Below are 23,966 nucleotides of genomic sequence, written 5' to 3' on the forward strand. Positions count from 1 at the left end.
TTTTGATGCCCTCGATTCTGCGTCTCGTGGTTTTTGCCTTTCCCATTGTGTTTTTGAAGCGTCCGCTGCTCTCTGCGCTGTCTCCGTTTGTACGGAAGTCACATTATTTTGCGGGGGGAAATGCCCATTTTATATTCTACCTTTGGGAGGGAAATAAGGGTGAAAGAAGAGAGAAATGTGCTCAATATTAATTATAATAAATATATCTTGACAAAGCTTTCGTGACTGCAGGGATTCTTATTCTATGGGTCTTTCCGTGAAGCCACGTAGATAGAAAAAAAATATATTAGTTAATTTTACTATTACAATACATTTTTGATTACTTTTCTATCTACGTGGCTTTACCGAAAGACCCAAAGAATATGATGAATATATATGAAGCAGCCAAGAGTGGGGACAATTATGGGCCTGCTTAAGGAGGGATTTCATAATTCACTCCCGGTTGCCATTGTGTAAATTACAAGTGTTTACAAACTCATTTAGACACACAGCTTTTTATTATTAGTAGAATGCAGAATGTAAAGATAATTATAGGAGTGTGGATGGATTATAGTCGGGTGGAGTGACAGCAAAGTGGTTTGCAGGCTGCGCCACGAACACGGAGACCTGGGTTTGTGATCCAGTCATGGCTATCATCGGTGGCGAGCAATATCGAAAACCGGCTTTGCACGCTACCCCCTTCATCAACTGGCACTGACCATCACGGTGAAATATGGTCAAACGACACCCCTCCCCCCACAATGCCATGGCATTTGGAGGCCTTCACCGGACAGCAGATTAATGCTAAGTGCTGTCAATTGTGCACATGTCAATAGACAGACAAATATTTGCACATGGCTCGCATGGATAATTTTTCCCTTGAAAAAGGACACTTTAAGTATCAGTGGGCTCTCCTTACCTTTATGACAAATAAAACCAGAAATGTGCCTGCAGGTCTCCCTTGTGTCATTTTACTGATTTAGTTTGAAATGAGCTCCATGTCCATCGTGTGATGCATGATGTCAAATTATATTAGTTATACTCGATAAGAGTGTTTGCACAAAGGATTCTCCCTGGAAATGTGCTTTCTTTTTTTTTTACTGGAAATGGGAGGACAATCTTCCAAAACACTCATTTTTTGTTTGTCATATATATTAAACCCTTTTGCAAATGGCTCTTCGCAGATTTTTTCCTCTCTCTGCCGTTTCAACATTCAGCATCTGTCGTGAGGTCATTGGATGGGGCAACCGCCGCCTGACAGTCGGGTGCATCTTCAGATGACACGAGAAAATTGTAGTGAACTTGCTTTGATTTTTAACTGAAATTCCCACCGTCTTTAGGTGATGACGTCCTCTGTCACCGCTCTGATTCGCTTCGGTAGAGTTATTACTGCCACTGCTCTGCTTCGCGTGACCCCCTTGGCCGTGTGGTATGATTGCAAATAGTACGATGAAAGACATTTGATCAAGGATCTATATGTTAAATACAAATTAAATGTACAGCATATCACGGACCACATATTTATTCATTTTATGTCATTAATTGACTGCTTTTGATATGTAAATGTTAGCAGGAAGGTATCAACAGGTAAATTCATGCAAAAACAAGCTTCTGATTTTAGTATATTAGTTTGTCTTTATTGATGTTAATTTAATATTTGATGGCTAGGCATGTGTTGGGAGTGCTGAGTGTAGTTTTCCTTTTGAGGTGTTCTGTTTTATGGCCTCACCTTTACATTGCGTTATTATTCAAGGGTGAAATCAGGCCTCTATTTTCAGGTACATTCGCTGGTTTCGAAAACAACAATCAAAACCAAAGCCTACCCTTCGAATAGCAAGTTAATCTGCGATCATTACGTTAGTTGTTCCTTGCTCACCGAAGATCTCACTTGCAAAAGACACTTGACGTCTCAGTGGGCTCTCTCAAATGGAAGCAAATAAGAAACAAGGCCTAGAAACTAACAATTGAAAACATTTCGTGTAAAACTAGAATGTGTTTAGAATGTGTTAGTCAAGCTTATAATTTCATAACGAGGAGCGGTGGGACAGTGGTTTTAGTCCACTGCACTGTGTACCCAGACAGTTTGATTCCTGGGCATGACCAACATCAGTAGTGAAGTGGTATGTAAACTGATCTTAAATATCCACATTCACCCACTTACGCTGGCCAGTGTGGTTGAAGTCTGGTCAAACAACACCCCAATGTCTCACAGGGCAGCAGATTAAAAAAAAAGCTGTAAATTACAAAAATAGAAATCGTTCATGAATACAATATTTTTTTATTAAGTATGATTTTCGAGACAAATGGCATATGTAACGTAAACGGTCTAATTTCTAAAAACATGGTATTATTAGTGTATGTACCTGTTGGATTAGTGTGGGGTCTGTTTGGCATTGAATCACGTGGGGGATAAGTTGGGCTGAAACCAGAACGGACTGAATTGATCTAATCTTCCCCCAAGCCGGGCTTTAAAAACTGTAACGGTGCAGGCGGCATTTACAGTGATGGATGCCGAAGTTACCCTAATCAGTTATAGGCATGCATTAAATTGGAGTTCTGTCTTGGCTTGTTCAAAGTTGGAACTTCAACCTGTGTATTAATGCAGGGCCAGTGCTCAGAAGGGGGTGGGGGCGGGGTTGGGCATACGACAGCATGCCAACCGTGCAGGTAGCAAAGCCAAGCCTTTAAGTAAGTCATATGCAGAATGGTTTTTATAGCCTGGGCATTGACTGGTCTGGCTGGCATTCAGCCATCTTTACTGCACCGTAAACATTGCATCGAAGAAGCAGCGGTGGCTGAGTGTGTTGCTAATGGGTGATACTTTGAAATTCCATGTTAAATTAATATTTTGCCCATGCGCTAGTTTTTTTTCCAAACATTCGTGCAATTATAATCATTGTCGTGACAGCTATATGCGTGCCGTTTTGTAAACCGTGTGTAACGTAAAGCCACGATTCCTCTGGACACTGGCAGTGGTGTTGTTTAACACTATGCTGTGTTGTGTTGTGTGCTTCTGTCCGCCTTGAATGGGCAAGGCTGCTGAGAGGAGGCTTGCAGACCATCATTAAAACGCATTGTTTCACGTTTTATGGTTTGCAAATGAACAGCTGGTTCAAGTGCCTCTCAACAAGATAATTTGCTGAGCTGTAAATGTTTAGTTTTTGTTTCCATATGCTGTATCGGAGCAACAAAAACAATCAACTTAAAAACGTAATAAGGAATTGCTGTTGACGTATGCCAGCGTGTAAACTTGTTCATCGCATTGACTCCTATACTTTATGAAACTCGTAAATGCAATGAGATTTTATTTACCACCACCACCACCACAAAAAAGGTAAAAAAATCCATGAAGCTTATTCAACAACTATGCACAATTATTTACACACATAACGTGACGCCGCTGTTACCCAGTGAACACAACTTGCCCTCTACACAATTGACAAAGACATGCACACATCCATCATAGAGGGGTTTTTTGGGTTATACCACATGGATATAAATGTGTTGTTAAACCCGCCACCACCCGACACCAGCGAATTGGTAAGGTTTGTCACGTAAACAGAACATGGCATTTTGTTACTAGTACAGCACACTGGTGTGTTGGAGAGTAAATCCACAACATTCCCAATTTTGAGTGTTATGGGTAATATTGGTCGTGAAAGCCTACCTGTTAAACCTACATACACACATATGGGTCAATTGACGAAGAATTCTGTTTTGCACCTTGTAAAAACATTGAAAATCAGTCACCACATATTACTGTCTGTTGCTCTAAATATGTAACTACGGGGTTGACTTACAAGACAAAGTTTGGCCCTAATTTCCCACGTGGCAAAGAGTATGGTAAGCACACGGTTTGGTTCTTGTGAAAGATTTAACGGAGTTTATAACATTAATTACATGTTGGAGTGTTTTTAAACTTTACTCCGTGCAACCGAGTTGTTATTTATGAAGTACTCAATGTACCCCGAGACAAGACAGCTGTAACGGTGATTCAAACTGCTTAGATACGTACCTGCTGATAAAGTCGCATGCTGGACATTAGGCGACCTGTGGATTAATCCATTCTTCCGCAGAGGGAGGGGGGGGAGGGTGGTTTCTCTGGGTAACAAGGTTGACACTAGATTTAGGGACAGTATTTAAATATGTCCATTTATATTATTATGAATATACATTCATTGTATGGAATTATAGTTGAAAAGCAATGGACCAAGTTGTGTTTTATGATAATTGTGTTTTTTTTATGGACTAAGTTGTACTGCGTTTATATTCTTAAATAACTTGGTAAGAAGACAAATAGGGACATTGCAGAATGCTGATTATTCCTCAGAAAAAACGAAAATGTTCACTTAAAATGCCATCTCGTGTATTTTTACTTGTGATTGTGTTTAGGAATTACTTCGTACTTTATGGTGTAATGAATTACTTTTGAGTAGAATTCGTTATTTTGTCCAAAATATGGCATGGGGATGAATGACCGATATAATGTCCGTGCAAGCACAGTAGAAGCCGTATACAAGTAAAGCCCTTGGGAGCAAGGCCCGTTTTACGCTCATTTCTGATGCTTGCTTGTATCAGAAATCGTCTCGTCTTCCCCCCACCAGTGCAATGTAAGCTTATAGTGCTCATGTTGGGGGCGTGCTCATTAGGTGTGCTTATATTCAGATTCTACTCAAATGTATTTGTTATCCCAACTTCTTAGTCAAGAAAGTTTAACTGTCAGGTTGATGCACAGGTGAGTGAATTGATTAAAAAAAATACGTTCTTGAATGTAAAAATCGTACATGGTTGACATCTGCACGACCCTAAAATACAACATTGGAGAACAATGTGTGTGCATCAGAATTTCGTGGGTTACTCTTAAAATTGTGTGCATACTGTGAATTAATGAGCATCTGCTGAACATTGTACTTATAACACTGGGTTACAATTTCAGCAAGAGCGATCCTGACTTTAGTTAGATAACACTGGTCAACAAAAAAATAATTTATTTCTGGCCTGGACTTTTGCAGCTGTTTTAGACTAATTTCAGGGTGCTGATTTCAAATGTGATCTCAGATTTGCTCTATCACATCTCATTTTTATGCTATCGGTATACCCCATTTTCATTTATTTTACCCGAAATTAACTCTGTCACTTATAATCGTAAGTTGTTGCGAGTCAGTGACTGCTTTAGTGTTAAAATATGGTGCTGTATTTTTAGGATAGTGTGTTTATAATATAATTTTATGTACATATCCACATTTATTTAATATTTTTCTTCTGCAGTTTTTATTGAAAATGCAATATTTGATATCTTAAAAATCTGATGTGATGGACAAAAACTGATGCCAGATTTGAAATCAGCACCCCAAAATTACCTTAAAACCGTTGGAATACCTTATGCCAGAAAAAGTGTGTTGACCAGTGTTATCAGCCAGTGACGCTATCCAGGTTGGCATTGGTGATGCTGGCTCATTAGATGCCCTGTGCAGAGATAACTCTTGCAATGTCCCCTTTCAATTCATAGAACCCCAGTGAAATTACAGAGTAGATGTGGACAAGAGATACAGATGCCGGGAGAAGAGAGACATGCATACAGAGGCATTGTAGTGAGATGAGAGGAGAGAGATTTAGACAAGACAGATTTAAATATATTAATTATATGTTTATGTTAATTAGCTTGTTATGGCGAGGTGATGTAAATTTGAGTTGATTCTCTTATGTACCCCTAATATTTTATTAATTCAGGGCCCCTTAAGCTGATTGGGGTCCTGAACGTTTTCTTGCTTCGAGGATCCCCTTACATTGTCCACTGCAGGTCTAAGGGAAGGTGTTTGTGCCACTACTGGTTAATCAAAGCCTCTAATTATTTTAAGCACCTGAGTAAAGATGCTATTGTTGTGGGATTTGGACATGTAGCGCTGCCTCTAAATTGGACACTTTGGCTGTCAGGATGTTGAACACGTGGTCCATTGCAAGGTCCTTTGAGATTAATTCAGTAACTGGTCTTAATGTAAATCTCACCCATAAACCTGCCATGCAGTGTGTCGCCCTTTATAAATGCACCTGCCGAATCAATTTTGCAAACAAATGAGCTCGTATCCCGCACTTATTTTGCTCACAACCAAATGGAGTCATCGATATGCGAGGTTTGTTCAATTTTTACGGAGACCAATGCTCATTAGTAATACTCGCCAAATTACTGCTCAGCGAGCTCAATGCATCTTCATACCACTGTGGCTAAGTGAAAATGTGTTTTGATTATTTCACAAACTCATTCAGCAAGCGCGCACCAACTTAATTTTCGTTTGGCAATTATGTTCGGCAATTGTTGTATGGTACCATGTTGCATCGCATTGCGGCAACATTTCCTTGTGGAGTTAACCGAGGATGTCCTCATTTTGACAGTTGCCAGGGAAATTCCCGGGGATATTTTTTTTTTTACAGCTGGGAAAATGCTCCTGCTAAAGGCTGCCTCCCGAATTGGACCCTGTGGATATGCAGAGGAATTCATTTAATGGGGGAATCCGCAGATTGCTCGAACAGATAAGTGCGTCCAGAAAGGAAAATATTACTCTGATGAATGACACACAATGGTTCTCCTCCCGGGAAATGGACTTGTGTTATTGACATGATGCCTATGAATGTATTTAAAGTGCCTCCAGTTACAAGGCTGACAAGAACATGTACAAATCCAAGTTTGGACCCCATCACGTTGATGACTATTAGACCTTAAGTCATAAACCAGTTGTGGTTGGTTAGTGCTGGCTTCTCTCTTAGCCAAAATCAACTCTGAATGTTTAAATACAGTGCGTGAATGCCTAGAGGATTAATTGCATTCCAAACTCTTCCTACCTCAGAGTTAAACACTGAATGTGGCGTGTGTGTGTCTGTCTGTCTGTGCGTCAGTACTCATGCACTGCTGTGCTCGAGCGGTCGTGTAGCAATTAGCGTGCTCGGCTCAGCGAAGGTTCGGCCACCCGAGTTCGATTCCTGCTCAGGACCACCACCAGTGACGATATTCTAAACCATCACCGCTGGGGAAACAAAGGCGTGGTGTTGGCCACCCATCCCCCTCGTGTGCCGTGCCGACCTTCATAGGTGCTCGCTAACAGCACTTGCCTCAACAGTCAGTTCAGGCTACACGGGGGATCTTTGTGTGTGTGTGTGCAACGCGCGGCTGTGCTCCAGTGAATGGGTGCGGCCCGCTCCGTGTGTTGCTCCCACGGGAGAGTTCCCACGCCATCCTCGCTATCTCCCGTGCGCACCATCGGCGCTTTGAAATCTTCGCAGATAAAACCCCGGCCTCCCTCCGCTATTATCTTTCCCTCCCTACGCTCGGCAATGCGATTGCATTCGTTGTCTAAGAGTTTCAAACAGTTTGCCTGAAACTTGTGTTATCCAACATTCGGCCGATGCTTTGCTACCCTCGGTGAAGTTTATTTTACTTTGAATCACGCTGCATCTAAAGACAAACATGTAGAGCTCGAGCACATTGAGTTCTAGATGCCACTGCTAGATGAAGCCTCCTGTAGGAGTTTTACAGAACTGTTTGCAGGCCTGTCGGGAGAAATATGGACCGGCACGTCATGCTTGCTGAGGAGCCCTCATTATCTTCCCATTCCCCATCGCCAGTGTCACAGGGAGCAACTTTGCCTCGGCCTACATTGCACTCAGTGTTGTAAATATTAACTTTGCTGCGCTCGTCATGATCGTCATCAATCAGCCCATGGTCAGTCGGCTTCTGCGTGAAAGCCTCTCCAAGGTTCCACCGCCTCTCGCGATCCCGCATTGCGACAAATCTACCCAGCCACCTGCACTACGAAAAGATGTCAGTGTTCTCTCTGCCGCTTGGACGTAATCTTGTGGAAGTTTGTGCTTTTGTAATTTTTTTTTGAGATGGCAGACTAGATCCCAATTTTTGTTTTTCGAATAAGTGAGGTAGGTGATGGAGAGATTTTGTTACGTGTTATTGTGGGGCCCCTGAACTTTGGACCCCTCCCTCCATCCTCCTGGGCTCTCATGAGGCCTGGGTGTTTGACAGCACTTGCCTCCTGCTCGCTGCAGTGCGACTTATGAATGGGAAGCAATGCAGCCTTTTGGCTGACTCAGAGGACAACAGGTCCTGCCATGCGTAGCTTCATCAGTGGTGCCTTCCATGGGTAAAGTACTCGTAATTTCTACATCGACTATCTATTTAAATGTGGATCAGCAATACGCACACAGACGAAGAAGACCTAACAAAATCTGAGAGGTGTGCAGAGGGATGCATATCTTGGAATTATACTGAGATCTGGATGGGAAAAAAACACATGCACTTTCACAGAAATTATATTTACGATTGAAGTAAAGCAAATGGGCTTTGGGCAGAACACATAACTTAGAAGGGGGTAATGATGACGCTGACTTTATGGATGAGACTGCTGATGGAATGGCAACCGAATGAGAGTAAAACAAACCCAAGAGCAAGTCCCCTGTAGAGGAGTGACATGGAGTCTGGTATTGCAGGAGCTCAAGAAATTGTGGCGACAACATGCTGGGGAAGGCTTCATCCAGCAGTTGATAGACAATGGTCAACGACGATCATGATGATGTCTCCGAGCGTTTAAAGAATCATGTTTCACCCGTGTGTTTGTGTTTTCCCCCCTCAGACTGACGAGAGCGCATGACCGTTCTGTCCCGTGGGACTGCAAAGCCGTCCTGCAAAAATTATAGGTGAGGACGGACAGCATGAAACCTTGTGTGTGTGCTCACAGACCCAAACACACATACATTAAGCAGCTTTCGCAAATATTTAACATGGCATTTGGCAAAGAATCCGTAACCTATTCATGCTTCGACAAAAAAACCCAGTCGTTTAAGTAAATACTTTCTTTCATAATCTGATCTGTAAATGGCAAATTTACAATTTTGACGGATGCGATTTGAATTTCATGAAACTTTCCCTGCACCTCTTTGTTGCATAACAAGTGTCATTGTATAGAAATGTAATTTAAGCCTGACCTTTCTATATTGCAAAAAGTTATGGGAAGGGGTGATTTATTCAAACTTTCTCAGATTTCTGTTGGCAAAATAATTGCCAACGGAATTTCTGCACAAATAAGAATAATGATAAAAAAAATGTCTGCACAATACGACGCGTCAACATTATCCATCTGTTTTGTTGTGGCTAAACCGACTTGTCAATCAAATTATTTCCTTTCTCATGGTCGGCTTTTCAGACAAACTAAATAATCATAGTTATGTTTTAAAATAAATTTTAACAAAGCTCAGCACTCTAAATCGTGTTATTAGTATCCATAGCTCGTTCATATTGCATTAGGATTTGTTTATATCTCAGAGTCTATTTTGACATTTAGTTGTGAAGTGAGCGCAATCATCAGTTGGTTCATGTGTTGCAATTATAATTCCATTTTCATTTGATTGCTTCCCATGTCCTTGAACCTGCATTGGATGAAATGATAATAACAATAATGATACCAATGTACATCCCTTGCTCAATCTACTTTTGGATAATAATAATAATAATGAAATTCGTATCGCTCACAATATATCACGGACATAAATTACCTTGACTCTGAGGTGTGGGGCCTAGCTGGAAACGCGTGTCGACTCTAAATATTAAGGAAAAAATCAAAGCACCCAGAGAAATATACAGGCGTCTGGGTTAGGATCGAACCTTCGGCCTCCTGTATACCAGGCCAAGTAGCTAACATCTCGCCAGCGTGTGCGGGGCGACGAGAACTAGAGCGACAAACGATATTGGTGGCAGGCCTGCACATGCGTTGTCGGTCGTGGTCGGTGATTTGGCCCCGCTTTACAACGCTCGTCAGTGACGAGGGTGGCGGCCTAGGCTCCGCTTCTGACATCGATCGTGACCGATGTTAACCCTGGCAGGGGAATTGAAGGTAACGATTATCTGAACCGGTTCTGGGCCTCCCCTGTGTCGACTCAGCCTCAAATGAGAACTTGGTGCAGTGTGTAAACATCACCATTCAGGAGACAAAGGCGGCCAGGCGTGGTGTTGGCCACCCACCCCCTCGTGTGCCGTGCCGTGACGGCCTTCAGAGGTCCTCGCTATCAGCATTTGCCCCAACACTTTGTTCGGGCTATACTTGGGGTCTCTGTCTGTTTGTATTTATATTTTACTAGCTTGTTTGCCCGTCCTAGCACGGAAGCTGTAATATTTACGATTGTGTGTTGTGTAAACTTAATGGCAGTGAATCTTGCACAACAGTATGCAATTAAACACTTCACTGCATTTCACCGTAGCACTGTATTAATGGAAGTTAATCTAGCACAAAACGAAGTCATAAAACACTTCGCTGCAGTTCACTGTAGCACTGTATTAATGGCAGTGATTCTTGCACAAAAATACGTTATAAAAAACCTCACTTCATGTCACTGCAGCATTGTATATAACTGACCTTCAATTTGTTCAAATTCACTGCTCTGACATTTTATTCTCTTCTGCTTTCGGTCGCTGGGGTTGAAATAAATTGGAATTCGATACAATATCTGGAAAATCACCAATAAAAGTATATTTTACCATAATGTAGAAGCATAAATTAGACTTACCTTTTGTCTCAAGTGCTGAAGAAATAAAGACACCAAATCCACTTTTTTGCTGCGTATAATTATTTCTTAAATTCACTTTCAATAAAGAAACGTCAAACTTAAACCGAATTTGCGAAGAAAAAATATTTCCGCTCGACCTTCTGCGCGAGTGTAAAAATCCACCCGCTCATGAATATTAATGATGGGGGGGGGGGGGGTGCGGCATGTGGAGTGACGTCACGCGCGTTACACACAGACATTTTTGGCTCATTATAGTAGTAATACAGAGAGGCACTGAGTCGTAGGAAGAGGAAAATAGGAATGTCTTGAGCCTGGACTTGAATATTGATATTGAGTTGACATGAATGCCCCAATGTACACAGTTATTATTAGTATTGTCTAGGGTATCATGGTTTCCTCCCTTTCAGTCGAATTAATTGTCATGACTCAGATTGTGGTGAATGTAGCAGCCTCTAGTGGCTGGAGCGATGAGTTGAAACCAATACTTACAACATATACAAATCTAAATACATGAGGTCTTACACGCGCGATTTAATGCACATATCATGAGCCGAAGAATCAAGAGCAATGGGATCAACCTTGTTCATCGTTACACTACTACTAATAACTATAACCAAGTGAAGGCGCCGATGAAAATGTAAATATAACGTGTGGTCTTCCATTAAAAAGTCACGCTTTGCACTTATTTAAACCTTGATCAGACCCTTGTTCTGAGAGAAGAGGAATCATCTTTGTTTGTGAATGTACAAACAAGCGTCCAAACATTTATGAACAAAAACAAAATGGTGCGGCTTTTAGCTCATGTGTGCTCGTATAGAAATCTGGTCTCATTCAGGGGGCCCCCCACCCCCTCACAATCTATGGAGGGGGCCGCAGACATTGTTCAGCCATCACTCACGTGCCCGGGCACTCGTGTAACCAAGCAGCAGCCCGTGAACAAGCTGACGTTGACTGCCCTCGGCTACAGAATTGGCTTTGAGGGGGGGGGGGGCAGGGAATGTGAACGAACAAAATGGACAAAAAATAGACCACCACAAACTCGACGATCCACAGCCTGCGATGTTACACATTCGTCGCGTTTTATTTTTGCTTTCAAACTCCCAAGCTGGCTAAATGGGCCAAGTGAAATGGGGTGTGGGCTGTGTTCCCGCGCTAGTTTTTTTGTTCCTTTCACGCGAGATTCTCTTTTTTTGTGTGTCTTGGCTGGCTCGGCGACTCCCCGGGAGGGCGGTTCCCGTGGGCGTTGGGCTGTGAACTGGGCCTTCCCACTGATCGACGCCCGTCGCGCCTGCGTGAGCAGGCTTTGGGGAGAATTGGTGCGCAAGGGGAGCACAGACACACTTTGGAAAGTTGGGAGGTGTCCTGCGAGCGGCTACTATTTAAATATGGGCTTTATTGTCTCTGCAGCTGTATGGCACGTTTAATAGGCGGTCAGTGCATCGTGCACTTTCAGATGCGCTTCTGCGGCCGTCTGGAACGCTCTTCCTTCCAATATTAGGAAGCCACTGGAGCTATGGATTTTAAAATCTACATTGAAAACTCATTTCCTTAGAAATACTTTTGTGTTTCGTTTGCTGTCCTTCCCCCCGCACCTCTGATGAGCATGGTTGGCTACGTACAGTGCGAAAAAAGTTCAACATGCATATGTAGTGTAATAGCGCTGGCTGTTGGACAGCAGCGGCAACTGTGGTGGACAGACAGCACACACGCCGGTGAGGGTGTGTTGGCAGAGCGGAGGAACTAGGGCAAGGGTCATGGAGGACCCCATCTGGAGGCCCCTGGAACCTGCTGGCGGGTTCGAGAAGGGAGGCGCGGTCAGGGTGGAGCCAGGCCGCGCTGGGAGGATAAAAGGAGCCGAGAGCGGGGGGTTCGAGGCTGCCGGTTCTGCGAGTGGACTCGTCTCGTTGTCACTGTCGTCTCGTCGCCGTCGTCGCTAAACGTCTCCGCTAGACACTGCACTACAAAGGAGAGTAGTTGGCTATCTCAGTCAGCGCCATCAGTGTTAGACGGCCGGTGTTGTGTACAGGCTAGGCTGAGCTGCTGTGGGGAGTGTGTGGACGAGACCGTGAAAGTTGTTAATAAAGAAGGTGCTTGAATCATTGACACTACACATACATGAACACTAACATCGGTAACAAGTCACCCACTTCACAAGTTTGGTCAAACAGCCCCCATGCCCGACATGGCATCAGGGGAGGCCTTCATCCAGCAATGGATTGAATGTGCACAAGGTTGTGCATAATTATTTAATTTAACTATCATTATCGTGGTGATGATGATAATCATGGTGATAATTAAATATAAATCTTATTGCAGCATTTTAGGTTCCATATATTTCATTTAAAGTGTTCATATTGTACACAGGATAATAAAGTAATTTCATCCAGCAGTGGACTGACAAGGGGCTGTAACTTTATTTCGTTATCATCATCGTCCTTTGCTGTATGACAATAAAATTCCACCGGATAAATTCAATTCAGGTCATATTCCCAATTGTAAATATATATATAAAAATCATTATTCCATCTCTGTTCTTGTCCGTGGGCACGGCGAGAGGGTTAGAGAGTGGCTCTTCGCTGTAATTCTGTTTGGAGAGGATTGAGACCCTATTTACTGGAGGTGTTCAGACAGGGTGGGGGAGGGGGGGCCGCCTTGGCCTCTGAGGTGTGACTCATTACCAGGTGTTTGATCTGCAGACACTGGCACTGCGCAGTGAACGGTGGCGACATCGCGATCTCCGACCATCCACGCTCCTTCACCCACCTGGAGGAGAGAGAGAAACAAAAACAAAAAACACTCAGAACATTGCTCGCTAAACGTCGCCCGCGCGAATATTAAAATGAAATAAAGTACGTCGATTCCTGCTGTTTTCTCCGTTGCATAATAATTGGCGCATCTGCCTCATCGGACTGAATAGCAATGAGTTTTCCATGCAGTGGGGGTTATAATGTGTGAAAACAAATAAGCACTCGATGCCTCCGAGTCTGTTCAATTAAATGTATCTCAAATGCAAGATAAGTAAAACATACATTTTATACTTTTAATTCGTAATAAAGCATTACAGTTATAACAAAAATAATTACAAGTGCGATTATTAGTTTGTTTAAAGAATAAAGTGTGTCATTGTCCAGTTTGTATAGGTTTTATATACGTATTAAAGTAAAATTATTGTCATTGCATTGGTTTAACGAATTTCTTTTAATAAAATGAAATGCACTGCTTTGCCCCACCTACATTGGGATTCAGCCAACATACTGGGAGGTTACAACACTTATCTTTCCGCTTGGAAATCCCTCTTGTCGATTGTCCCTTCCAGTAATGCTGATTGTTGCTGGCCGCCTGGTACGTTAGGCCTCTGAACCTGTACTCAGTACCCGTGAAAAACCGTTAAAGCAACAAAAAATTAAAGAAAACAGAGTTTAACATGGGGTCAAAAGGTCTCCAACGCTGAGCGCGAACCGAAGAGGAATTTTGCCATGCGCAATAATGTTAAGCGCTAATGTAAATTTTACTCGAGCCTTAAAAAAAACAGCATGCCTTATTTATAACGAACCGTCAGCTAATGTTGAGTGCTGACAGCGTTGATATGCAGAACGCTCTTAAGAGAGCGGCCACGCTTTATTGCCCTGGGAAGTTTATGTGCACCGTGAACGTGCGTTAGTGGCGGCTTAATATTTAATTCGATATATCTGCTGCGAACTAGAAACGAGACCCGCTCAAGTACATTCCTCGCAATCTGCTGCCCTGTGCTTCGCTGTCAGAAGGCGTATGGACGTTTGTTTACATGGTGGTCACCGACACCCTCTGGGTGAGCTACAGATGAACTCCATCTCTACCTAATCCAGAGCGTGTCGGTGACCTCCTGTGGACACTAAAAAAATAAAGACATCGTCGGGGTCGGGATCGAACCCACGATCTCATGCGTACCAGGTGAGGGAGATAACGTCTCATCTTTTTTAATGAAATGTATTACTTCGAATCTAAAACACCTAACTAACTGTAAACTTCTCTTGTATAGTAGGAACTAATTTGTAGGTAAAATTGAATCAATCAAAAAAGAAGGAAATATGAAGGATTGAAGAATTACAAACGTCGCCAGTTCTACTTTTAACAATCAAATGTTATTGTTAGGAACGACCAAAACCTCATCAGATTTTATTATGGAATATAGTTTCACCTTATAAGGTTACCATTATTTTGCTATACGATACCAACAGCATTTGATTACTCAATAATTTTGACTGCTATAGTTTGTCATCATCACCAGTACATGGATAGTTAATTCTCCCATCAATGTTTTTTGACTCTTGCTTTGTAGAGCTTTGCCAGAAGGTGTCCTTGAATTCAATTGCCTTAAGTTCCGTGAGCATTCTGTATTAAATTAGTGTGTATTAATGTTATTAATTAAAGAGTCATTAAGCCCCTCTCAAGGGGTCGAGGCTGTAAGCAATCACTGTGACCAAGAGGGCACTGGAAGGAAACAAAATTTAATGTCGCCTCAGGATACTTAAGTAGACAAATGAGACATCTCTGGTGACAACATGTCTGTGACGACCATAGTCTTAGGCGCCACGGTGGCTAGGAGATCTTAACTACCTCGACTGGTATACAGGAGGTCGTGGGTTCGATCCCGACCCTGGCGCCTGTTGTATATGTGGAGTTTGCGTGTTCTCCCCGTGATCGTGTGGATTTTTCTCCAGGTCTTCTGGTGTTTCTCTCCACATTTTAGAAACATGCGTTGAGAGTATTTGGCTGATATCAATTTCCACGGGATAAGCCACTTCGTTTGGCTATCGTTTGTGGCCATGTCACTTCTGAAAAGTGCTATACAGCTCAGCGGGCTTTACCTGGTGAAATAAAAAATAGTTTAGTTTGAGTCACGTTCATTTCCAAAGTGCAGGGAGACAAAGTTGAAGTGGCATGTGCAGTTCTGGTCAAATCGGCACAATTTGGTGTTAGAGAATCTCTTGGGGGGCTGGTAGTGGTCGTGTTGGTGGTGGGGTGATTAGACCAGAGGGCCTTGTGCACAGAGCAGTTTAACGCGATGCTTTTGAATTGCACACGCTTTGAAGGAAATAACACCCTGTCCAGCCGTGTCCAAGCGTTTGGTGAGACGACTGAAAAAAGCCTAGACAGTTAATTAGTGTTATCTGTTGTCTATTTCTGTGGCTTATTATCCGTACGACTGTGTTTGGTGAAAATGGGCCATTCACGCCGGCTATCGCCAACCGTTAGCGAAGTGCTTTGCCTCATCTCGGCGGTAACTGTCGCCGCTCACGCTGATATTTGTTCGTACTTGCATCGCCAATGATCTATGTCCACAGAACAACGCAAAGCAGGTGCTTTATTTTCCCCAAGAATGGACAATTAGACTGAGCGTCTCATCGTGTTATTTTTTTTATCATCATTATTATTAGTGAATATTTACGATATATTTTTTTGTATGTTGTTCATTCAAATAAAAACTTGAATGTGTCAATCGTTAAAAACTACACTTATAAGTCTCCTATACAAGTGCATTATCATTTCTTTGGAAAGTAATTAAAAACCACTGCCGACATGCGCACTGCACACGCGTTTTTCTTGAATCGGTGAATCCCGTGGTTTTGTATCACCCCCGCTTTATGACCAAGGCCCAATGCATTCACGCGGTGAATAGACTCTCACATCTCCTGTTTAAGCCCTTAATCCCATTCTACACGCAAGATGCATGGTTGTAGAGTCCAGTAAAATCTGGATTGTAAAGAGCGTATCTTTTGTTGGATCGTGATATGGGTGACTATTTAAATCCACTCTGAAAGTCTGTTCCTACGGTTGGACCAGGATGTTAATTTGAATGTTATGTGCGCTATTGTTTGGCACGGACACAGATGAGTGATCCGGTTTAAAAGTGTGCGTGTACACACAAAACCACAAAGAATCCGGCTACAGGAATTCACATTAACCCGATGACTGCGTGGTAGCATCACACACAAAAAAACCACACGCACATATCTCACCATGCACAGCTCAACATATTCATCATGCATATCTTTTAACATTAGTTTGATAAATCATATGTAACATCCACAGTTGACAAATGCCAGCAGTAATAATGGGTGCACAGGTCTCATGATGACCTGTATTGGGTTAGATCGCAAACATGTGTCGTAAACCCGCCTCCACCCGACAGAGCCGATTTGGTAAGGTTTGCCACATGAATTCAACGTGTCAATGATGTCCACGACTTCAGCACACCGCTGCGTTCGAGAGCAAACGCACAACGTATAAAATGTGAGTACCACATTTCGCTGGTGATTACAAGCAGCTAATACAGCATAATAGAAGAGAAAGCGTTTCTAAAATTATCCACCCCCTCCAAATAAAAATGTCATCATGAATAATAATGGTCGCAAAAGCCCACGTGTTAAATACATCACGGTCTACCAGCACGTCTCACGTGGTGGGGTAAAGTGTCCGTTCTCCGAACTCCTCCAGGCGTCTGGCCAGTATGGAGGGGTAGGCCAACAACTCTCTTTAGGGGGTTCTCTAGAGGGGCGTGCCAGTTGAGTGTGGGGTGCTTCTGCCAGCAGTGGCACGAGGAAGCAATTGCAGGGCTTTGCCTAGTCACTTGACGCCCAGAACAAAGCAACATTCACACCACCGTGTTGGCACACGTGTCCGAGTTTTGGTGTAGCGGGTTGTTTTTGTAATTAAGAGTGTTCTGACTTGTTTTTTGTCTGGGGGGGGGGGGGAGTTGGAGACTGTCGATGCAAACTAGTTCGCAGCTAGCCAAAGCAAGTGTGCAAGCGTAGAAACGCCGGGCATTTGTCTGCCTTGAGGTTCTGTTTTTCTGGCGTTTTTTTCTCCTCCGAATTAGCCCGCTGGCACAACTCGCCACCGTTGAGCTACAGCGGCGAGATGGTAACGACACGGGGCTTGTGATTTAATGAAGGCCCCGTCGGGGGTTCTGCTGTCATTTCTACGACCGCTTGATATGCAAATCTGGATTACCCCTTCGGCGTGCTAATTCGAGGCATGAGACGGGGGTCGCCCCATTAGATTTTTTTTTTACTTTTGCTCGCAATGGGCAGTTTCACGCCGATAAGGATCGTTGGTCATGCCAAAGCATTGGGGCCACTCTTACTTAAGCGAAGCTTGTCTTGGCTATCGCCGCTGCAAAGCACACTGTGCGTGTTTTCGCCCCCTCGCGATTGAATATCAAAAATATAAATATATTATTACAACGCAAGAGGGTGCGCATGAACTCATATGTCTGGTTCGCACGTTTGTCATGGATCACTTCAAGCTGCTCGCGGATGATTAATCATGCAGACTAAGCTTCCGTGCGTAGTTTGTCTGCTTTGAAATAGGTTCACAAGCGATTTAATGAAATAATTGTGGTTGTCATTCAGTCACGATGCCTCGCTCGCTCAATTGATGGCTTGTTTGTGATATGTTCTTTTCACGCTAAGGCCTCATTTTACGTATTTGATCTTTTTTTCAAACTTCTGTTTGGTTTATCAGCAGCTCCACGGGATGCGCCCTCATCTGGAGCCGTCTGCCTTTTAATGTCGTCACTGCATAAGGGGGGGGTGTGCCTTCTTGGAAACTGTCGGCGAGGATGAATGCTTGTACCGTCGGGGTTGAGTTGGCGGTACCTGGGGGAGGGCATCCTTGGTAAGCTCTGAGAACGGGGACTAATTGCAGATTGCAAGCCCACGAGAGACCTATTCCTTTCTTTCAATTGACTTTAATCTCTAGGTCTCCCTGATTAAAATTCTAACCAATTCATGATGGAGTGTGGCACTAATTTGGTTGTAAACCTCTTCGTTGGTTTACAATTCGATACTAAAATTAACATATATAAAGGGTAGTAACACACTGCCATTGTTTAAATATACTCGGTGATTTAATTGTGATATTGTTGCACTGAAGTCTTTATGGATTTCGCTGCATTTCATTTCCAAAGTGGCAATTTCCTCTTATTATTATTATGGCCCCTTGTTCCCACATTGCTATGGGATCAGCTGTTTGGGTCTGTTCTCCGCTTCTGTCTGTCCTAACGTCGGCATTCATTGCGAAAATGTAGCCGTTGAGTGGATCGCCAAACTCGACATCCCATTATAATCTTTCACGTCAAGCAAAATAAGATTGAGAAAATTATTCTAACAAACGTATCGGTTTTTCTCTCCGTGTATTACAACGACTGGCTACATACGGTGCGAAAGAAGGTCCACGTACGTACATGTTGTCATCAAACTGGCAAGGTTGACGCCTTGACTCCGCAGACTTGAGATGAGCCGCAAAGGTCAAGAGTTGAAAGTGGGCGAGCCAAACCATTTTGGAATCCTGACGACAGCTGCCGAGAGCAGCGGATTAACACTCCGTGAAGAACCTCGCATTAATTGGATGAGCACTGTAATGGCAGCGGCACCTGCTTCGGTCCCGGTTTCGTTGTCACCGTCTCTCTCATCTCTGCTCGTCTCCCGCTCGAGGTAGCGGCAGCTGGTCCACCAAAATCAGAAAAGCGAGACGGCGGGGAGGGCGCGAGCCGGGCGAGCTCCCGTCCTGCAGACAGCCCCGCGACAATTTGCGATCGACGCCTTGCTCGGCCAGCTTTGCATCGCATCGCTCAATAGCAACGGCGACATTGATGTATCTACAAGACAAACCCGAGGTAGCCTTTACCACCATCGCTCCACCCTTCCGTACACCCCCCCCCACTCCTACAAAGCCTCTCTCTCTGTTGCCCACTCCACCCCACGCACATATCCACCTCCATCCTGCCAGCTTCAACAGTGGATTTCATCAGAAAACAGAATGTGGACAGAGGACCGCGTCTACCCTTCTTCTAGACTTTTATCACCGGTGGGTTGTCAGCTGTCGGCGTATCTTCGCTGGCCTTGTTCAGACAAGTGGTATGCGGCTTATCTGAGCGTAAACACATTTGAAAGTTGCCTTCTACATCATTTAACCTCCATCCTGTTTAATTGGTCAGTGCTAATATTTCCCCCTCTCTGATATGTCTTATCTGATCAAGCTTCTAATTTAATTGGTTTATTCATGCCTTTTCGAATGCGTGTGCGCGCGTGTGTGTTTCGTTATCATACATTGTGAAGAGCTGCGGTGCATTGCACTGCTTTGGGGTTGTCTTGCATAGCACCGCAGCTATCAACTCGGCAACCCGAGTTCAATATTCGCTCGCGGTCGCCACCAATTATAATTATCTGAACCAGTTCTCGGTCTCCCCTAGGTCAACCTATCCTCAAATTAATACCTGGTGAGATGTATAAACATTGCCACTGCAGACAAATGCAGCCGGGCATGGTGCTGGCCACCCGCCCCATGGTGTACCATGGGTGGAAAAACCCGATTTATCCAGCGGCAGACATCGGGTTTTTTCTTTAATACAAGTAAACCCAATTTCGGGGAATTAAAACCTGGTTTAATTAATACGAGACTCTGATCCAAGGCTTAGGCTGCTTCCTCGTCGGTGCTGCTATCGTACTCGGGGCCGTCGGGCACGGGGTAGTCGTAGAATGCGGCGGGCAGGTTGGTCTTGATGAACACGGGCTCTTCTCCTCCACAATCGTGGGCGCCAATTGCGCAAATGGGCGGAAGCAGGCGGGCCGCTGGCGAAGTGCGGCTCTTCAATTAGAACCAATTAAACCGGATTTATCCCAATCTCAGGTGATCGGGTTTAATATAAAAAGACAATTAAAACCGATTGTAACAAACCCGACTGTGCCACCCTTGTTGTGTACCATGCCAGCCTTCTTAGGCGCTCGCTCATGGCACTTGCCCCAACGGTCTGTGGATGCTATACAGGGATATTTGTTGTCCGTGTTTTGTATGTATTTTGAACTTCTTTCGCACCATACGTAACCAACCGTGCGAATCGGAGGTGCTCTTTTATACCACTGTTTTTTTTTACTCCCTTGAAAAATAATTATTTGTGTGGTCTCCACTGGGCTCTCTCGCGCTCTCTCTCTCTCTCCTGGTTATGAATGGATATTTCTGCCTGTCTATTTAATCTGCCGTGCACACAGATGTTCAACAACGGGTAGCGTCATGCATATGCCGGGCGCGCAGTCCGGAGCAGTGATCCCGTGCAGATGAAGGTTACCGAAAGCTTAATATTCCTGTGAAGTGCGTTCGGTCGCGTTGAGAGGAGCCATTACTCACTGCGGAGTTCCCCTAAACCTCCCCTCCCTGGTCGCCCTGCGTCCTCCGTCCACTGCTCCGTGAGGTTCCCCCCCACCCCCAACCCCACCCGCCAACCCCACCCCCCACCCCCCAACCCCCACCCCCACCCCCCAACCCCACCCCCCAACCCCACCCCCCCCTTTCTGGTTTGCGTCGTGTAATGCAATGAAGCCGTTCCTGCTGTGCACTCTCTACACCAACAATACTCAGGTATGCGGAGCCCAAAGCCTCGATGTGTTTTCTTACCCCCCCGCCCCTTCGCTCGTTCTCTTCACGTAGTCGCTCAAATTCGCCGTGCCCCTTCAGCAATTCCTACGTATAAACTGCGACGTTAGTTGTAACACACCCGGTCATTTGTGAAAAAGAGCTTAATAGCTCTTTGGATTTAAACTTAATTTGGAGCTTTCGTGACTGCAGGAATTACTCTTTGGTTCTTTCGGTAAAGTCACGTATAAAGATAAAATAATAAATTAAATACTAGCTTACGATTACATTTCTAAGTATACTGGATTTGTGTTTCTATTTCATTTATACCTGATGATGATTGCTTGTGTTGCAATCGAAACGTCGTATGCTAGTATTTAATTTATTATTTTATCTTTATACGTGACTTTACCGAAAGAACCAAAGAGTGACTCATTGGATTTCTCGAGGAAAAAAAAATTGATTCAGATTCTGAAAATAGACTCGGTATATATATTATTAATGCATCCACATTCTGTAATTATAAGAATATAACTCATTTTAACATGGATTACCTTTTTTGTTGTTGTTAAGACAGCAACAATAAATACAGGGAAAGTGAAACATATGTGGCCCCAGTTGTAATCGAGCAAACAATAGAAGATTGAGATAAAATGTTGGGAGAGAAATAGAATAACAGACACAGATAGAAATGACAAAGGATAGGGAACTTGACCTCAATTTTTTAATTAAATTTTGTTACTGTTTTGGTACAGTTAAGGCTCGTTCAAAACAAAGGCCCTACTCCTTTCATTGAGATATCTTGTTGCATGGTATCGTCTTGTGTGTTAGATGTGAAGAAAATGACACCTCACTGTTTTAACAGTTCACACTATTGTAGTTTCGGTGCTGCGTAACATGAGGAAGGAGTATAAACTGCAAGAGGGATGCAGCGTTACTGACAAATGTGTTTGCGTTTTGTTTTAATCATCTCGCCGCTTGTGCACCGACTGCCAGTCTGGTATCACAATTTGTTTTGTTTAATTTCGGTGGGCGTGCCTGCTTGTGTATCAAGGTTTTGACAGGAGGAGAGAAGGCTTTGTTTTGCCAAATTGCCTGCATTTTCGTAGGAGAAGAATTTGATCCATCGCCATCATCATCATCATCCACGGTCAAAACAGAGCCGGATGAAGGGGCCTCACTTACCCAAAGCCGCTGCCGCCACCGCCACCGCCACCTCTCACGATGCTGCGATGCAGTAAAGCACGTGTCCCTTTTTTATGTAAATACCAAGTTAAAAGCTTTCACAATGTCATATAAATGTCACAATAAAAAAAAACCCAGTCGAAACGACAACAACAAAAAACAACCCAGCAGAAATCATTAATCTCGTGGCAGTGTGTGTGTGTGGTTAGCTAAAGTGTGCTCTATGCCTAAATATGATGAGCTAGGAATGCATTTCTAAGTTTGTTCATGTATGACTTGCCCTTTTAACCAGTCAGCCAGGTGGATCAGTCGCAGAACCAGCAGCTCGCAATCGGAAGGTTGTGTGTTCAACACCGGCGTGGGTTTTCGACGCGGCCCATCATCCCATCAGGGTCAATACAATGAGTATACTTGGTGAGGAAGTCAACCGTGATTGTGTTATGGAAAAAATTGTCCCCACCATCAGAATGTGGAATTGCCACCATCGACTTGAGTACTGTAAAGAAGAGATGAGCACCGACGCCTAAATGTTCATTTCAGCAAGAAATCACTTCGATTCATTTTTTTCATTTTAGAAACAGAAACTTGTACAAGTGGAAAACATTACGCGGAACATGCAATGTCAATCAACTAAAAGACTCCTTTGCCCGGTCCACATGTGAATTTAAACTGTTTAATAGTGCATTGATAGATGTACACGGTAATTGTGTCGTATCCGCCTTTGTCTTTAACATATGCATCATTATCCAGAGACGTCTCGCAGCACGAAAATTCCAACCCCTGCAACTCAATTCGTGTGACGCGCTCAGCGTCTGCCACATCCATCACCGCCGTGCGTCGGACGACCCCAGTTTAATCGGCAGACATCTCTCGTTCAGACTCTGCACAGATGCACAGTTCACTCATCAAAATTCACCACACTGGGGGGAAGCGTGTTACATTTGAAGGGCAGCACTGCCGCATGCACCAAGTGGGCCCTCCTGGGGAGAGGCAGCGAAAGTATTGAATTTTATTTCAAGTCTGGCGCCAAGCTTGGCAACTGTGTGCAACTTCTTTAGCTTTTGTGTGTCACGATCGTCTTTGGTGGTGGTGTTGTGGAGGCTGGTTGGTCAAATGTTTTACTGACACTGTCCCTGTGCAAATTAACTTGGAACTGCAGCTTCTTATTATTGTCCAGGGTGGGGTGGGGAGGGTGTTCAGGGTGTATGTTGAACTTTTTTCTCACCATACGCAGCCAATTGCACTCATCGGAGGTGCGGGGAAAGGACGACAAACTAAAGACCGTCCCTCGCAACCCACCTTGCTGCTACTCTGGCCTGCTGTTCCCATTCTTTCTGTAAAGTGCAGTCTCCATCTGTCTACTCTAGCTCTCTGGCCTCTCTTCGCGTATGCGTTGAAGAAGGGCCATTGCTAAAAATGTCACGTACTATGATGGGATTTTCTCTCTTTCAAGGCCACTTATTGATTAATGCGAGTTGTTGTTTTTTTGTTAATTGTACTTGTGTGCAAAACTGCCAATGCAGCAGCAGAAACACTAAATAATGTGTGTGCCATATTAACATTTCTGTTATAAATCCATTCTTCCATTCTTTCTGAATGGATTAATTATATCTGAATGGATTAGAAATGGGGAAAAAGTAAGACATTTACTGGGTTTTTCCTAAAGTGTTTCTTTAAACTGCTTTTATTGATATGCCTGATCAAAATGGTGAATTTCAATTTTAACATTCTATCCCATTTTAACCCAATTTTAAGTTCGTGGTGTTATTTCTCGGGATATGTGCTCGGTCACGGTCGCAAATTGCGAAGTTATTTGATGTTTCATCTGCATTATAGCACTTAAATAGTTG

At 43.7% G+C, this 23,966-nt stretch overlaps 1 protein-coding gene across 15 annotated transcripts in view; it reads left to right on the top strand.

The window, feature by feature from the left end:
• LOC144946632 (teneurin-4-like) overlaps positions 1-23,966 on the top strand; it is a 416,480-nt gene that overhangs the window by 45,093 nt on the left and 347,421 nt on the right. For all 15 annotated transcript variants that reach the window (XM_078875662.1, XM_078875670.1, XM_078875671.1 and 12 more), the window contains exon 2: positions 8,613-8,676. The gene's annotated coding sequence lies outside the window, so the exon portion shown is untranslated. The remainder of the gene's footprint in view (positions 1-8,612; positions 8,677-23,966) is intronic.

Source organism: Lampetra fluviatilis, chromosome 42, assembly GCF_964198595.1.
Source record: "Lampetra fluviatilis chromosome 42, kcLamFluv1.1, whole genome shotgun sequence".
Lineage (NCBI taxonomy): Eukaryota > Metazoa > Chordata > Hyperoartia > Petromyzontiformes > Petromyzontidae > Lampetra > Lampetra fluviatilis.